This window comes from Triturus cristatus, chromosome 2_1 (genome assembly GCF_964204655.1).
Source record: "Triturus cristatus chromosome 2_1, aTriCri1.1, whole genome shotgun sequence".
In the NCBI taxonomy this organism is placed as follows: domain Eukaryota; kingdom Metazoa; phylum Chordata; class Amphibia; order Caudata; family Salamandridae; genus Triturus; species Triturus cristatus.
The window spans coordinates 553,256,712-553,273,958 of NC_140581.1; the positions used below are offsets into that span (position 1 = coordinate 553,256,712).

A 17,247-nucleotide genomic window follows, 5' to 3' on the forward strand; every position below is an offset into this window, starting at 1 on the left:
TGGTCTTGGCTCCAGACTAATTATAGGGGTATGCAGCTCTTTGTGTGGAGATAGGACACAGCCTAATCAAGTATAAGTGGGGCTGGGCCCAGAGGCTTCCTCCCATCCTGCCAGTGATGGCCCATACAGTCACACCTAAGCGCCCCATTTTGTGTGGCTGTCTAGTTGGAATACACAAAGCCTAACTGTTAACTACACCCAGTCAGGTGACTCAGAGACAGGCTGCTGGCACCAAATGACTACAGCAAGGAAATTCCAACTTTCTAAAAGGGGCATTTTCGAAATTGTAATTTTAAATCCGACTTCACCATAAATTCAATTCTAAAGACATCAAGCACAATCTGGTTACCTATTCCCATTTGGAAGTTATACTTATTGAAAGTAATAAGTTAACTCCAATGTTAACCTAGGTATGATTAGGCCTTTCAAAAGTGAAAAATTAATTGAAGAGTTTTTCGTGTCCTACTTTTTAAGCACATTGCACCCTGCCCTCTGAGCTATCCAGGGACTTATCTCCCACCTATCTAAGTCAGGCTGTAATTATGTGATGCCCTTATTTCGGCCAAGTAAATATGATCCTCAAGAAGCTACATTACCTAGCAGTCGATTAAAGTATCAAGTTGAAAACATGTATTATGTGACACATTCACCCCTCCATGGACATATTCACGATTACATCAACAGAACAAAATAAAGCCCAACAACGCAGTGGTGACAGACAGTCTACTTCTGAGAGTTAAATTCCCACTGTTCAAGTAGTGACTAAGAAGAGGGTGACGCTGCTAAATGACAGGACACAGCATTTGTACTGCTAGAACACAGTAACACTAAAAACTACAATCCACAATGTGTGAAAGCTATCAATACAGCAGCCTGCCTTCACCAGTGCTTCTGCTTTGTAGAGAGCACAAATGAAACTAGAGGTGCAGCAATACTCGAGGGCTTAGGCTCAATACAGATACAAAAATATAAATACTGAAGAATCGAGGGTACTGATGCCCTGTTGGTTAACACCCTAGTGTAGGAACACAAAGTCAAGATTTACTGAAAAATACCACAGCTTAAACCAACCAACTGAATATTGGATTGAATACTGTCCATTTCAAAATTAGGTCATTATGAGCTGTGAATTTTTTGCCATGGATGACTACTCTGCCAACGATTGGTTTGTTGTTCTGTAGCATAACCTGTGCTAGAGAAAACCCTCTGTTATGAAGGTGACTGTTTCTCTTGTCTTGATGTCATCTGACACGTGGGGAGCTAAAACCTATGAGAACAATGTATCTATTTTCATCATTAAGCCACAGAGATCTGAAACCATTCAGATTGTGATATAATTGACCTGTTAATTTCACAATATGCGGTATTTCAATGGATCTATTCAAGAAGTGTGTGTATCATCTTCTAGTCCATCAATTATAAATTGAGAGAACTTTAAGCAGAACATCCCTAACATATCTCTTTCCTGCAAAAGCCCCATTAATATTATTTGAAAATTACAATATCATTATGGCATGAATGATGAACTTATCTTACTAAAGAGGTACTTCACCAATGAATGCAGCACATCCAATATTATAGCATGTATTATCTCTGTCTGTGAAGCTACCATGTATGCATCAGGGTTGACTTTTACATGATTTTGAAACACATTTGAGCTTCCCCAAATCTGGTACAAGTGCACTGGAGCTTTTGGAGATATCCAAGGTTCTGCATTTGTTCCACAATTAAAGACATGCATCCATTGCCCAGGCCATACTCGTGATCCTTGCACTTTTGTGTAACTGCAGAAGTCTCTGTTAGCACCTTCTTGCATGTTTGAATCAACAAACACAGTTCAAAAAATAATTCCCATGTATCACTAACAAACATAATGCCCATGATTTACAATTCTATGGAAAAATATCAGCACACAACATCTATTGTTGGCGAGAAATGTCCAATTCATCAACTAATATTAATCACAAATATCCAGTACACATTATTAAATTGAAATTAGTGAACAGACACTATTCAATAAGTTTCTTTAAGAGAGTCTTTTTATTCACATCTTCTCAATTTCTTTTTTCAAAAATGTTTCTTCACATGTAGCCAATGCATTTCGTCTCACACACTAGACTTTTTCAGGGCTTGTTAAATTAATAGCGTCTGTGCTGACTGATGTCAGTCCGGTGGGTATTCCAATTTTTTGGATCTTTTCTTTATAATAAGTCACTGGAAGTGATAGGTGGAATTTGTTGTGTCTCAATCCCAATTTCTGTAAATCACTCCATGATTTTTAATTCATACTATTTGACACTGATATTTTACCAATTGTTTATCAAAGGTAGGGCAGCGTCTTTCTAGACTCTTAATGAGTAATTTAGAGACTGTAATGTCCATGTCCTCTTAAGAGTCTTGAGTGGACCCAAAAAGTTTTGTTAGGGTATCAATTCGGTAACAATGAGATGTAAATATATTGAGTAGCATACCCATGTTTGTCAATCTCTGCTGGGGGAAAAAGTGAACACGGCCACATCTATAATGTCTAAACTTCAAGTAGTAATCCAAGCACCATCTGTTTCATCATGCAAAGTCCAACTTTAGTGATTGGTGCCTACCTCCAGAAAGACTGAATTTATTCACACTAGGAACTAAGTAGTCTTCTTACTTTTACCTCAAAACCAGAATATATTATTAAATGATCAATGCTACTTGTTTAGAATATATATTTCAAAGGTGTAGCATTCATGGTGAGCCCATTTGTACCCCACCAAAGTATTTTGTTCTGGTGAGTGATAGAGCAGAAGTGCAATTGTGTGACTTCTATCAATCAGCAGAAATAATGTCAAATGCAATGAATGTCTCCTGCTGACATTTATGAAATCTCTTTCTGGAGAAGAGTTTGTTCAATGGTTTAACTACTACCACCAAAAAAGAACAGTGCTCCAACACTGCCATTGTTCAACACCTTTCAAACACTGTGAACAACTGATAGGAGCATTAATTCAGTGCCTCTCCTAGGACCAAGAGGACCATTTAACCCATTATGGGCAGCCCACAAATCCGCCAGATCAGTGAGTCATATGACATCTGGCTCACTGGTACTTGGAATTCCTAAATGCTAAAGAGTGGCAGTTTAAGTGAAGGCTTTGAACTTTGCTGAGCAGGTACCAAGTATGTTGAGCCAGGCTGGCACAGTATTTAAGCTAAGAAAACAATCTAACTCTTTCTACCTCCTTGCTGGAACACAGTCACACACATCTATGCACCATCAAAGAGCTGGAAGCTGTTTGGATGTTTCCTTTTTTTAAATAAAATCCAGATAGCATGTGGCTGCTTGCTGGGGTACAGAATTGTGTGCCTGCCGCAAACATGTATTGTGTTCAGAAACCTATGATATCCATAGTAAAGTTTACAATGTTTAATCACTGCATACTGATTATACCTCCCTTTAGTTTAGAAAGCTTTATTAAATATCATAATCCAAGTAAAACATCAGTACAAAAGAAAGACCAAGGCAATGTAATAGAACAATGGAAAAAAAAAAACCTAAATCGTACAATCTGAAAAAAGTGCCATAGAAAGATAGAGAATATACATATGTAAAATGCATTTTAAGGTTTTGAGTAATGGGTAGGGAGGGTAGAGAAGAGAAGAGGAAAAAAGGAGGGGGAGGGGGGAAAAATGTAACCATTATACAAAATAAACATCATATAAGTGTAGAAGTTAATAGATGAATAAACATATTAGGAGAAGCTGTATCTATAACATGAACAAAAAAAAAAGAGAAATAAAAACAGCTATTTAAGGAACAGTTTGGGAAAGAAAATTGGTTAATGGCAACCATAACAAATCCTTTTTGATCAAAAGGGGTACAGTGTTGGCAAAAGCACGATCCATTCGGTGGTGATGACATAATAGATTCCACCATGCATTATATGAGATCTTGGAGGCATCTTTCCAATTGGTCGTAATTATCTGTAGAGTAATGGCTATATACAAGTCAATAAATTTACGAACATTAGCAGAAACATTCCATATAGGAGCCATACCACCTAAAAAGATATGAACAATCTCAAAAGTGTGGTCAGTAGCTAAGATATCGTTCAGTTTAGACCAAACACGGGACCAGAGGGATTTAACCAACGAGCAGTGAAAAAACATATGCAAAAAGTCACTATTCTCAGAGGGGCAAGACCAACATTTTTTAGAGTAAATCAATTTAAAGCTATATAAATCAGAAGGAGTAAAAAAAAGTTTATTATAAAAAAAATACAGAGTCTGTGTGGTACTGGCAGAACGTGAAGCAGTGTGCAACTTTAACCATAAAGAGTTCCAAACTTGGAGAGGAAACTCTTGGGCTAGGTCCAATTCCCAGGAGAGTTCAAGCTTGGATTTAATTCTTGCTACAGGAGAACAAGAAAGTAACTTGTAAATAGCAGCAGCTTTAAGGGGAATAGAGAAGTCCGGGAGGGGGAAAGTGGTTGAGTCAGCAGTGGAAAGTGAAGCGCCCTGAGAAATAAAAAGATCTAAAGAGTTCTTGAGCAAGGGATACTGAGAGGAATGAGCATTAGAGAGGTGAAAAGAATCTCGAATATCGGAAAAGTCGCGCAGGGAATTATTACTAAGTAAGGAATCGAAAGTAATGATGCCTTTATCTATCCATTCTTTCCAAAAAAGTGCTCTGTGATTAATCATAATGGATTTGTTGTACCAAATTGGGATTGAGGAATGGAATTCCAACTGCGAAAGGGAAGAGCGAAAGACAGAGAGGGCGAGTGCCTTAGAGTGTCTAAAGATAGGAGTAAGAAAACGTTGTGGAGGATGAGATAACCGGGTAGCCGTAATGAATGAAAAAGGCGAGAGCTGGGCAAGTTCTATAGCGCTCCAGGCTGTTAGAGGGGGGTCAGACAAGTCAGATAGAAAAGGCCAAATCTGTTTCAGAGTAAAAGCTGAGTGAAACCGAACAATGTTGGGGAAATTCACTCCACCCAGATCTTTAGGTTGTTGAAGACGAGAGAGAGAAATCCTTGCCTTACGTTTATTCCATAAAAAGGAGGTAAAAATACGGTTTATAGTTTTAAAAAAATAGAGTGGAAGGGAGATTGGAAGCATTGAAAGGTAAAAATTGACTATAGGGAGGAGCATCATTTTAATAGTGGCGAGCCTCCCCCACCAGGATAAAAAAAGGGGGGACCAACGTTCTATAAGGGAAGAGAGTTTTTTAACAATATCCTTCTGGTTAAGCTTTATCGTATCTCTAATGGTGCTGGCATACAGAATACCTAGACATTTAATATTACCTGAGTTCCATTCAAAACCCGAACCCTGAAACATATGAGGAAGGCAAAATTTATTAAGTGGCAAAACCTCAGATTTATCTATATTAAGTTTATACCCAGAAACCAGAGAGTACTCTTGTAACAGAGAAAAGAGTGCGGGCAAAGAGGTGGACGGGTTAGAAATATAAAGCAAAATATCGTCAGCATAGGCCGTAAACTTAATATCCATGTTTTGAAATTTGAAGCCAGCATACAATGGTGAACGGCGAATTTTTTCTAAAGAGGGCTCCAGCGCAAGAATGAAAAGAAGAGGAGAGAGAGGACAACCCTGTCTAGTGCCTCTATGCAAAGAAAAATAAGAGGATTGAGACCCGTTAACCCAAATAGAGGTGGAGGGAGCGGAATATAGTAACTTAACATAACGAATAAAGGGAGGACTAAAGCCATGCCAACGCAAAGCACCAAACATAAAATCCAAACAGACTCTATCGAACGCTTTCTCAGCATCTAAGGTAATGGCAGCGATTGGGGAGTCCATCTTTGAGGCCAGGTGAATAATGTTAAGGAAGGTTCTCGAGTTGTCAGTGATGGATCTACCTTTAACAAACCCAGATTGATAGATGTTGATAAGATCAGGGATAACTTTGTTAATACGAGAGGCCAAAACTTTAGCATAAATTTTACAGTCCGTATTAATCAAGGAGATGGGTCGATAATTTTTGCAGAGGGAGGGATCTTTATCTTTTTTAGGGATTAAGCATAGCATAGCCTGAGTGAAAGAACCTTGAGACCTCCCTTGAGCCACAAAGGAAGTAATCAAAGAAAATAAATGAGGTAAAAGGATATCCTTAAAATGGAGATAAAAACGAACCGTGAAACCATCTGGGCCCGGGGTTTTATCTTTGGGAAGAAGAGTAATAGCATTAAGTAGCTCCTTTTCTGAAGGAGGAACGTCGAGTGAAGAGAGATCCACAGACCTATCCGAAGGCCAGGGGAGGGACTGGAAAAAGGAGTCTATTTGAGAAGGCGAGGGAACAGATTCGGGCGTATAAAGTGTAGAATAATATTGAACAAAACAGTCGAGAATTTTGTCATCAGTATGCTGAGGAACTCCATGCGAATCGGTAATAGTTATTATTTTAGATTTTTGTTTTTTAATTTTTAGATAGTTAGCGAGAGACTTACCAGCTTTTTGCGCCCGCCATACATTTTGGAGTGAAAATTGAGGAGGGTGGTACTCGCAGAGTCCCAAGAGTGCTTGTTAAACTGCATTTTTGCTATGATGAGGGAAGAGAGTGATTCTGAGGAATTAGTGGTGAAGTAGAGATGCTCTAGGTCTTTAATTTGTTTAAGAATTTGGGCCGACTTTGAAAGAGCTGCTTTCTTTTTTCGTGAGACAAAAGCAATAATAAAACCTCTGGCAGCAGCCTTGAAGGAGTCCCAAATAGAGTGAAAGTGAGGAGTGGAGTGAAGATTATTTATAAAAAAATCCTTTGCAAAAAATGTAAATTGCTCGACAAACTGTGAATCTAGGAGGAGCGAGTTATTGAAGCGCCACCGCCTAGAGGTGGGAGTAGGTGAGGGAAAGTCCAGATCAGTAATAACCGGAGCATGGTCAGATATAAGAATTGAGCCTATTTCTAAATTAGTCATAAATTGGAATGAATGCTGTGTGAGAAAAATATAGTCTATACGGGAATGTGAGGAGTGTACTGGAGAAAAAAAGGAAAATTCTAAGGTATCGGGATGGGAAAGTCTCCATGAGTCAATAAGACCTCTGGAGGAGATAGCATTAAAAAAGGACTTTTGCATTTTGTTGGGGACATATCTGGTGTGTGATTTGCGATCTAAAAATGGGTCCATTAGTTGGTTACAATCACCACCTACAATCAAATTATCACTCGCATGAGAGGATAGAAGTTTAGAGAAGTCCCTCCAAAAGGTCAAATCTACCCCGTTAGGGCCATAAACATTACAAAAGGAAAATTGTGTATTATTAACAGTAACGTCTAAGAATAGCCATCTACCACAAGTGTCATGGAATTCATTGTGCAATTGAACAGATAAAGACTTATGAAACAAAATAAGAACACTATTTTTACCATTTGCTGCTGGAGAACAAAATGCCTCTCCAACCCATTGTCTACGCAACGACGATAAATCTTGAGAATTAAGGTGGGTCTCTTGTAACAGTGCAACATGACATTTCCACCTTGCTAAATGAGATAAGACACGTTGTTTTTTAACAGGGTTGCGAACTCCTTTAACATTCCAAGAAATGACACGAAGACCATTCATTTGTGTAAAGAAAGTAAGGATAAGCCGAAAGGAGTATGGAATTTAGGACAGAAAAGAGAAAGAGGAGCAAACTGAAAATAAAAATGAAATGCACAGGTGCCTGAATAAATAGTAAGGGACAGAAAAATTGAAGCAGACAACAGCCGCAAATACGTTGGTGAAGATATAAAAGAGAAGAAGGACAAAGAAGTACCATGAACAGAAAAAGAGAAAAGGAAAATATGGTGTGTATCAGATAGTGAAGAGGTTGCCAGAAGAATAGAGATGACAGGAATAAAGAGGTATGAGGAATGGGAGGACAAACAGCAAAAAGAGGGAAAAAGCGAAAAGGAGAATGGAAAGGATAGGGAGAAAGGTGCAGGGGTACAGAAACCCCCAAAAGGCATCAAAAGGAGGGTGGCAAAAAGCCAATAGACTTTAGCCACGGAAAACAATTGAACAAAAAACATTACTGTGAGAGGGGGGCGACGAAGACCAAAACAGCCGCGCAAGAGAAGCATATAAGAGAACAAACCACCATAGAAGTATAAAAAGAAACTGATAGACAAAAGACTATAAATCGGAAAACGAGAACAATATAAAAATCAAATAGGACAAGCGAAGGAACTTACCAAACATCTAGGGAAAGAGACGGCAACAGAAGGGGTAGAAACTGTAAACAGCGGGATGGGACAAAAGGATGACCATGACAAGAACACCACAAAGGGGAATCCTGCAAAACAAAGGAAAAACAAGGAATGAGCACAAGAAGTACAGGAACTATCCAACTTCTAAGTAAACATTTAAGCAAAACAGGATAATCCTATACTTTTAAAAAGAAAGAGAAACAACTAGGATTTGCTCAGTTCCATAAGTTCTCCCTTGTGAGTATGAATAAACTTCCGCAGGTCAGCAGGATCCTCAAAGCTATAAGTTCTTTCCTTATAGGTCACTTTGAAAAACAAGGGTGTATTAAACCATAGCGTGCGTTCATAGATCTTAAAGCCGGTCTGAGGTCCAAGAATTCCTTTCGGCGGGAAGCTGTAGGCTTGGAGACATCCTGAGTGAAAAAGACCTTGTGCCCAGACCAGATCATTTGCTTATGTTGCTTGGCGGCCTGGAGAATCATCATAAGATCTGAGTAGAGGAGGAAATATGCTATGATTCCACAAGGTTTAGATGCAGAAGATGCTTTCTTAGCCCCAGACGATGAGCACGTTGTATATTAAAATCTGAGGATTTCGGGAGGCCAACAATTTGAAGAACTTGGGATTTAAGGAATTGAATCATGTCCGACCCCTCTGATCCTTCAGGAATACCATAAATGCGCAGGTTGTTGCGCCTATTGCGGTTTTCCAAATCTTCCGCCACTTTCTTGAGCTGGCCAACTTCTTTGGTGAGAGTGTCAACTTTAGTGACAACATCCTGTGCATCACTAATCCTCTGTTCCACCTCAGACAGTCTCGTATCCATACTAGACCACTTATCATCTAACCTCTGAAGCGTGGCAACAGTGTCCGTGATAAAAGGACGAATAAGACGCAACTCCTCCATAATATCCTCAAGAGTGAGAGGCAGTGGAGATTTATTTGGGGAAGGTGGGTCCTTTTTGGTGCGTTTAACCGAAGGGTTGCTTGAGTCCTTCCTTCCCCCAGTAGAACCTCCGTGAGGCTTGGTAGAGTGTACGCCCTCCATACTGACAGTGCCGCAACCAATTATGGCAGAAATAAACAATGGCAGAATACAGGCAGGACCGCAGAAAAATTGCGTAGTCAGCAGCAAGAGGAGGAGTAGCAGACGATGATAATATCAAGGTTTAACACAGCGGAGGGTATTGGGACACCTGAGACACAACTGGCTCCCTCTTAAATAATTACTAGAAGAGACAAGCTGAGGAATCCACAGAAGCCACCAGAGAGACCAGACACCAACAGATAATTGCTCAGAAAGAAGGCAAAAGGTGAGCTAACGCAGTCACCGCCGCAATACCACCAAAAAACATCAGGAACCTGGCTTAAAGATTCAGTGGCAGCGAAAAAATAGAAGAAAAACGCTGAAGAAAAAAACAAAATGGCGGCCGTCATCTGAGGGAAGCAGAAAGAACGCAATTATGGTAACGAAAAGACCGCATTTCGGGCAACAAAACTTGCCAAGGCAGTCCCTGCAATGTCCCAAAGCCGAATCCATGTTCAAAGCGGAGCTTCGTTGCCTGGAAGAGGTGCCTTCATGCTCGAATCGGTGTTTTTCGAGCGGAGCTTCTCACCCGGCGGCCATCTTAGATCGTCGTGCCGCGCGCTCTCCTCTCGATTATACCTCCCTTGATAAGGAAAACCCAAGGGATGCAGGTTGGAGGCGAATAAAAATTAATTAAGTAGTTTTAAAATGTTCTCACAAATCAGAATTTAGGGATAGGCCATCATTTTTGCAGACAGTGACTTAAAATAGGAAGCCGAAATTGTAGAAACATTAAACAGATAATAGCCTATGTAATAACATCCTGTGTTCTTATATCTCTCATAATTAAATTGGTATTGTGGGCCCATAAAATAGCACTTGCAGAGAGGCAAACTGATATCCTCATTTTCATGGTGCCACACCCCCATGCAAATGAGAGAACTCCCTCTTATGATAATGCTGGCGCAACATGTGTGCCAGTGCTATCTGTATTACAGAAGGGGACACACAAATGTCTTTGGCCCCTTCTGTACTACCATGTTGCCAGGGGGTGCACAAAGCGGGTGCACACGCCGCTTCTACTCCCTGGAACACAATGTATAATATGGCTCCCACTGTTTGAGTCCAGGATCAGCTGGCTGCTATGAAATCTACTAACATTAGACATTTCTGAAAAGTACACGTGGGGGAAGTCGTGGGTGGTTTAATTTGCGTGGATGCCACCTCTTTCTCTCACTCAAAGTGTAACACAAATGTCCAATTTTGGCTCCAAAAAACTGAGTTCCCTCACATTTCTTTCTATAATGGAAAGTTCTGGAAATTTTGGGGAACAGTCAACCTCCGACCACACGGTGTTCCTACTCTTCTACCAAAACAAACAGCACTATCAGAATGGACAGGAACAGGCCAAATTTGTGGTCAAGTAAAGTCATTGCACTGGAAATGTGGTCTCTACGTGATCAAAGTTTTGGCCTGCTCCCCTTTTGCACAATAGGCCCACCCACATGCAGAGCACCATTTCTATCAGGAGATGTGTGGGAATACTGGATGGTAATGACTTTTGCAGTTTGAAGTTTTCTGTCAGACAAAATTGTTTTAATCCATCATTTTATATTTATAGGGCTTTTTGGGTAATCAATGTGTTGAGATTCAAATGAGCATCTACCTTTTAGAAATGTCTGGGGTTGATAGGGATTCCTGAGTGTTGGCAGATCCCAAGCTCAATAACTGAAGTCATCTCTAGTGAAAGCTCCCAATCAAAAACATTCCCTGGTGCCTAATGCTTGTATGGCTGCTCAAACTCGTTGAAAATACAGACATGTCTCCTACTCCCGTACTCAGGAAACCAATGAGAACACAATTGTAGGTCTAGCCTAAACATTCGGAATTGTAGGCGTCAGTGCTTAATTTGAGACTATCAAATAAAGTTTATTTGCATAGTTAATTAAAACCATTGCATACTATTAAAACTCAATCAAGAATGTCCAAAAGTATAAAAACTGTTCACAAACAGTTCCTAAAACCACTGCACACCATCGAAATCCAACCAAGGACATTCAAATGTGTCAAATCTGTTTACAAGCAGTTTGTAAGAACTGCTTATATTTTTACCATTGAAAAGTACATTCTAGATTTTTGCAAAGTATACTGCAATTAAAATACTAAAAAGTAAGGTTTATTTTGGCCTGACCGAGGGCCAACATGTTCATGGACTATAGTTGTTTTGCAGCTTAAAGTGCAAGTGTGTTGCGCAACTGAGAGGTGTGGTTCTGACTTAGTCCTTACTCATTCTTTTTAGTCATTTCTTTGAATAGCGGCATTAAAAACTTTACCCCCCCTCCAAGCAAGGGGTACAGATGTTTAGGCCTGGGCAAAAATTTCGTTCCGTTCGCGGAAATTGCGATAATTTGACATTTTTGCGTTCCGCGGAGAGCGCGAAAATGTCAAAAATTCCGGTTTCCGCAGCTTGGCGATAATTTGTTTCTTGCTCGCGCTGTAAAATGATACATTCTCGCGCGCGCGATCGCCTTACCTGAATCCCTGCGTTCGCCGACAAGTTTTCTTGATCCGGTCGCGTTCTCCATGAGATGTTGTATTGTTTTTAGCCATTTGCGCTGTCTCGCGACAGTTCGCGCCCGCAGTGACGTCATGCGTCGCGCGATCACGTCTTTCTTCTCGCGATCATGCACCGCGAGAACAACTCAAAACAAGATGGCCGCGCCCGCAAGCAACCACATGGGTAAGTTGGCGACCCGCAACCATGCAGAAAATCTCGCGAACATGCCGGAAAAAAACTTCCGCATCTTTGCGATATTTCTGCTTGTTTGCGATAATTTTAAACATTCTCGCGATAATTTGCGAAGGTTAATTCCGCAAATTCCGCCCACCCCTACAGATGTTCCACTTAGCCAGGTAATTACCGCTTGCCTCCACAAACATATTTCTATATTTCTGAACATTGCTTTCAAAAGGGTTTTCCTTTGTGGCAAGGGTACTGGGCAAATGCAGAAGATGTGGGCTAGTGTCTCTTGTTTGTGTCCACAAAGTCTGCATGTGGAATTCTGTGACTGATTTTTCCAGGAGGCAATGCGAAATTTTGACTCCGTGTTGCCGAAACGAAATAACATGAACTGTTGCTTTAAAGAACTATTCAAAAAGCATTTGCAATGCAATAGGTCTCGCATCTGCGAGAGTTTAAGCTATTGGTGTTGTAAATGGCAATGCCTTTTATTTATGTTTTAAAAAACAACACGTAAATAAAGGGCATTGCCATTTAAGTGCCAATAGCTCAAAATCTCTCAACTGCGAGACCTATTGCATTGCAAATGCTTGTTATTTAGTGCTGCTTGCCACACGTGTCATTTCTGAATGCCTGTAAATGCCATGTGTTATTGTTGCCCAATTTAAGACAGCCTAGGTACCTTCACATCACCGCAGGTTTCAGCAACAAGCGTTCAACTCTCTGAACCATCTTTCCGGCTTTCAAAAAGTGCCAGAATACAGTGAATAGAACAACTGGACGTACTACTCACACGTGTCCTGGGCCAATTGAGAGTTTTGAAAAGCTAAAACGGAATTATTTTTACCACGTTTAGTTGGGGTGTTGTATTACTACTCAACTCGGAACTGCCTAATTCAGGGGCCTCTGCTCCTCAGCAGTTAAAAGTCAGACCCTTCCGGCAGCAGGCAGATCTCTGCAGCATCTCCTGAACCCTTTGAGCTAAATTCTTATTTAAAACGACCCCAAGTACAGTGGCTTAGCTGTGACGGGTTTCTGACTGCAGTTCCTTTTGACCTAGTCCATGAGTTCAACCCCCTGGGAAACTCCTCGTCCTAGTACTGTGTTGACGTCTGCAATTGGCCGGTTTAATAACGGGTTAACGTGGTGATTTGCAATAAGCTGATATGAATTGCTAAAGGGGACTAAAAATGACTTGTTTTATAAAGGTATTTTTGCCATGGCCTTGTGGCTTCACAGCGCAGTGATTCGTAGGTTCTATTGAAGTACAACACAGCGATGCATATGTTACCGACTTCAGAAGGATGAGTGCCTGGTTTCCCCGCTCCGGTTTCACACGTGCAGGCTGCACAATGATTTCAGCAGCAGGTGCATAAACCTGTTGGGCTATTTCATTGCTTTAGAGTTATCCTTCATTGATTTTAGGTCTGGCTTGACAGTGCAACTGTAACTTGACCTTTTAACATACACCAATATTTTTCTGCCGTTAATTGCTTCAACACAACTACATATCCATCCCCTTGCTGGTTATTTATAAAACTTCACATTACCATACAGCATTTATTTAAAGCCAGACCTATTGCCATTGCTAAAGCTTACCAGCTTTCAAAGCCCAGAAGTTTGTTTTAGAGGAAATACCCACCTATTGCAGCTTTATCCTACCTCAAACAATGCTTCTGTTGAGGGGAGGGGAGTGTGTGTAGGGCAGGTGGGATGGGATCGGGGAGATCGGTGTGGGGTGGAGGGTGAAGTCAAGACTCTCAAATTCACAGAAGTTAAGTCAGGCCTGGGGCTGGAGATTCTTGTTTATTTTTGTGCTTCAAAATCCCAGCGGAAGCAGACCCTACAAACTCTCAGAGTCCGCGCTTAGACACAGCACACCATGTCACCCTGTTTGTAAAAAAAGGCTCCAGACCAGAGGATAACATTCTGGGGATACAATCAAGGAAAGAAAATGAGTTTAAAAGAATAACACGGTCCACCATGTTGCATCAACTTGGAAGCCTGCAGGGCTGGGTCCTGGCAAGGGAGAGACAGTCAGGTAGACAGAGAGGGAGGAGGGAGTAGAAAGAGGGGAGGGGAGGTAGCCCTCCCGTCGATCCCCTTACCTTGGTCCAGTCCTAACGCCAAGTGGGCCGGGGGCTCCTCTGCAGGGCGCTGTGGAGACTTTCGGCTCTCTACCTCCCTGCCAGGACCTGAGGTCTCTAAATTCCTTACTTGGAGCCAGGCTGCCCCCACACCCTCTGGTTAAAGAAACAAGCTGTTGCCATTGCACGAATGCAAACAAACATGCTTTCCGAGCCACTGGGATCGCCTCTCGATGCTGTTTGGGAGCTGGGAGGGGTGTTCTCTGTAGGCAGGCATATGGGCGTCACATTAAGTAAATGAAAGGCCACATGGATCGCCGCTCGATGCTGTTTGGGTGGTGGGAGGGGTGTTCTCTGTAGGCAGGCATATGGGGACAAAAAAAGAGTGCTTACTGACTAATTGAAGGAGACAGTATAATGCCGCATGTAAAAGATCCAGTCGTGATGGTCTGTCCCAAAAGGAGACACGGCGGTAACAAGGAGGGACTAAGAAGCCTCATTTTCAATCGGAGGCCAGCGTTTACCATAGATGATGACACCAGCCAATTAAAAATAGGGGCGGGGCTTCCCTCTACTTCTAAAACATACCCTACTACATATATGCCTCGCAGAGTGAGCAACGTATGCGCGCTGCAACGCTAGTTCTGCGAGACCTAAAAATGAGCTGCCAGATACCCCAGGGGGGAGAAGTCGATATAAGAGTTTATAACAGCTCAGGCGTGTCTCCTTCGCGCGAGTACATTCTTGTCTATTACAATACATGAGAACCAATTTGAGGCGTTTAGTGCTTGATTAAATGGAGATTTACCTATATTTGCTACTCGAGCTTCTTGCATATCTAAATCTTTGATTGCCAGGTTTAAATAACTTTGCCAGGAGTCTTTTTCATTGCTATGCTACTGCATCTCAATTTCCAGCCAGCATAGATTATTGATTGGTCCCCTTTCAGGAGCTAGCAATCTCCAGTGATAAAGGTGCTTTTTCACTGACATGCTTGTTTTTTTTAAACCAAACTCTAGGCATACTTAGGTTGATGAAGCTGACTTTGGGATACCGATTTGTAGACTTGCGTTTGGGTCTTGTTCAGAGTGGCTATTTCCCAACCCTGCATAATTTCTATGCCATAAGACAATGTTGGCAGTAGCTGAGCTGACATAATCTTGAGCAGATAGGTAAATGACGGGCAACTCAGTTTCTGTTTTAATGTTTTAAACCGGTAAAATAGCGATTGTGCTTTAGCCTGGAGAGCAGCAAATTAGAATTTGCAGGTCATTTGCTGGTCGAAAATGAATCACATATATTTGTATGAGTGAACTACCTCCACCTTTTTCTCCTGTAGAAACCAGGAGTGAGTCTTAAATTTAAAGTCAACCAACCAAATCATTTTGGTTTTATTCAGATTTAACTCTAACCCTTGGTGTTTTAGAGCATCCATGCTCGTTGCAGGCCTATTGGTGTTTGACTCAATAGGACGAATTTGTCCAAGTATTGGAGGCAACCCAACTTCTCTGAGGCATGGATTAGCGGATGGCTGTTATCCAAGTCTAGAGCATCAACTAGGTCTGTGAGATATAAACTGAACAGGCTTGGCGCCAAAATGCATCCTTGTTTAAGGCCTTTCTTTATGGCAATTTTGCTTGTTACTTGGCTGCCATTTCGGATCTTGACTTGTGCCTAGGTTTCTGTGTAAAGTTCAGTAATCCCCCTTAAAAGATATTTTTGCAGACCTCAATTTTTCTCTATAGTCGATCTCAGGGCACTCAATCGAAAGCAGACTTGAGGTTTATAAAACACGCAAATAGTCGGGATTTTTTGTGTTTGGCCTTCTCTACTAGGAGGGTTAGTGCTGTTAAATTAGTTAAAGTCCACCTACCTGCTCAGAATCCTGTCTGAATCCGTGGTATTAGTTGTTTTTCTTCTACCCAAGTTTTTAAGTATTTAAGTATACAGGATGCGTAGAGTTTCGATTTGACTGATAAAGATCTTTGAACAATGGGGTCAGACAGTGTGCCCAATTAACTACATCTCCTTTGAATAATTAATTCGGGATTCTATTTGTTACTGCTACGACCTCAGATTTTATTCGATTTAAAATTACAATGAGTTGTTCTACGTCCCCAAACAAGGTGGTATGATCCTTCTTGGTATGCAGCTTTGGGGTATCAGGGTATTGTTGGATACCGTGGGTAGCCAAGCCGAGGCTTGTCTAAAGCCGAGGCTTGTCTAGCATTTGGCTTCCGACTGCAGAATTTCCCCTGTGCCCACTGTCTCGGGCACTGAGTACATAGCAAGAACGTAAGCTTCCCATGTAGCTACTGCGTTCCCTGCATCATACTGCTTTTCTTTTCCAGCTGTAAACCCATTCACTAGCTGCCACAATTTTGTTACTATTCTTAAGTTTACTGGACTCGTGGAGCTTGTTCCACAGATCTTCTTGATAGCTTCTTTTTTTATCTCAAGCAATTTTTCTTGCCCTTGTACCATGTATCTTGTTTCTCGTGTTATTTGCGTTTTTTTCTTCATAGCTCTTTATTGTTTTTTCAGAGTTGCCTTCCTCGGCCCCGCCTTTGTTTTCTCCATTAAATGCACTTCAGCAGTTGGGTTTTAATTGGAAATGGTGTTAATAATGCATCTCTTAGCTGCCTCCACGCCTCAACATGCTCATTTGTTTCCATTTCTACAGTCTCCTGCATTTCTAAGTTACTTTTTATGGTCTCAATTGTTCTGGCACAATGGTGACTTCTGCCATCATTTTCTCATTCCGCTGATTCCACCATTTTTTTTTTTTAAATTGTAAGTTATTGGAATTGAGATTGAATTGTTTCTCAGGCTCAGCTGAGTGATCTTGCGCAGCATCCTGGTGGATTGGGCAAAGTGATCGCTCTCTGCACTTGGGTACATTTTAAAGTGACACACCTGGGGTAGTGTTACTTCATTGATTGCTGTATAGTCAATTCTTGAGCTTTCCCTGCCGTGTATGAAGGTAATCAATGCAGGTGAGTCGGGGGCGAGGCCTAGATGGCGGCGAGAGAGGTCGCACTGCGCTAAACTCTGCTCCAAGCCCGCCACATATATCCTGTTAATGCAGCGCCTTCGAGTAGCAGCCCCTGCCTTTTGACACCGGAGGCTTCCCAGAGCCGCCTTTCACCCCCACTGAGGCTATTGATCGGTGGGGAGGTGCGTGAGCAACACGCTGCTCACGCGA

General features: G+C 41.5%; 1 long non-coding RNA gene across 1 annotated transcript in view; it reads right to left on the bottom strand.

The window, feature by feature from the left end:
• The window catches only part of LOC146865618 (uncharacterized), a 337,698-nt gene extending 323,400 nt beyond the window's left edge, over positions 1-14,298 (bottom strand). Inside the window, exons 1-2 of the long non-coding RNA XR_014976662.1 lie at positions 14,064-14,298; positions 8,174-8,274 (exon numbers count right to left, since the gene is read on the bottom strand). This is a non-coding gene — a long non-coding RNA (uncharacterized LOC146865618). The remainder of the gene's footprint in view (positions 1-8,173; positions 8,275-14,063) is intronic.
• Positions 14,299-17,247: the final 2,949 nt, after the last annotated feature.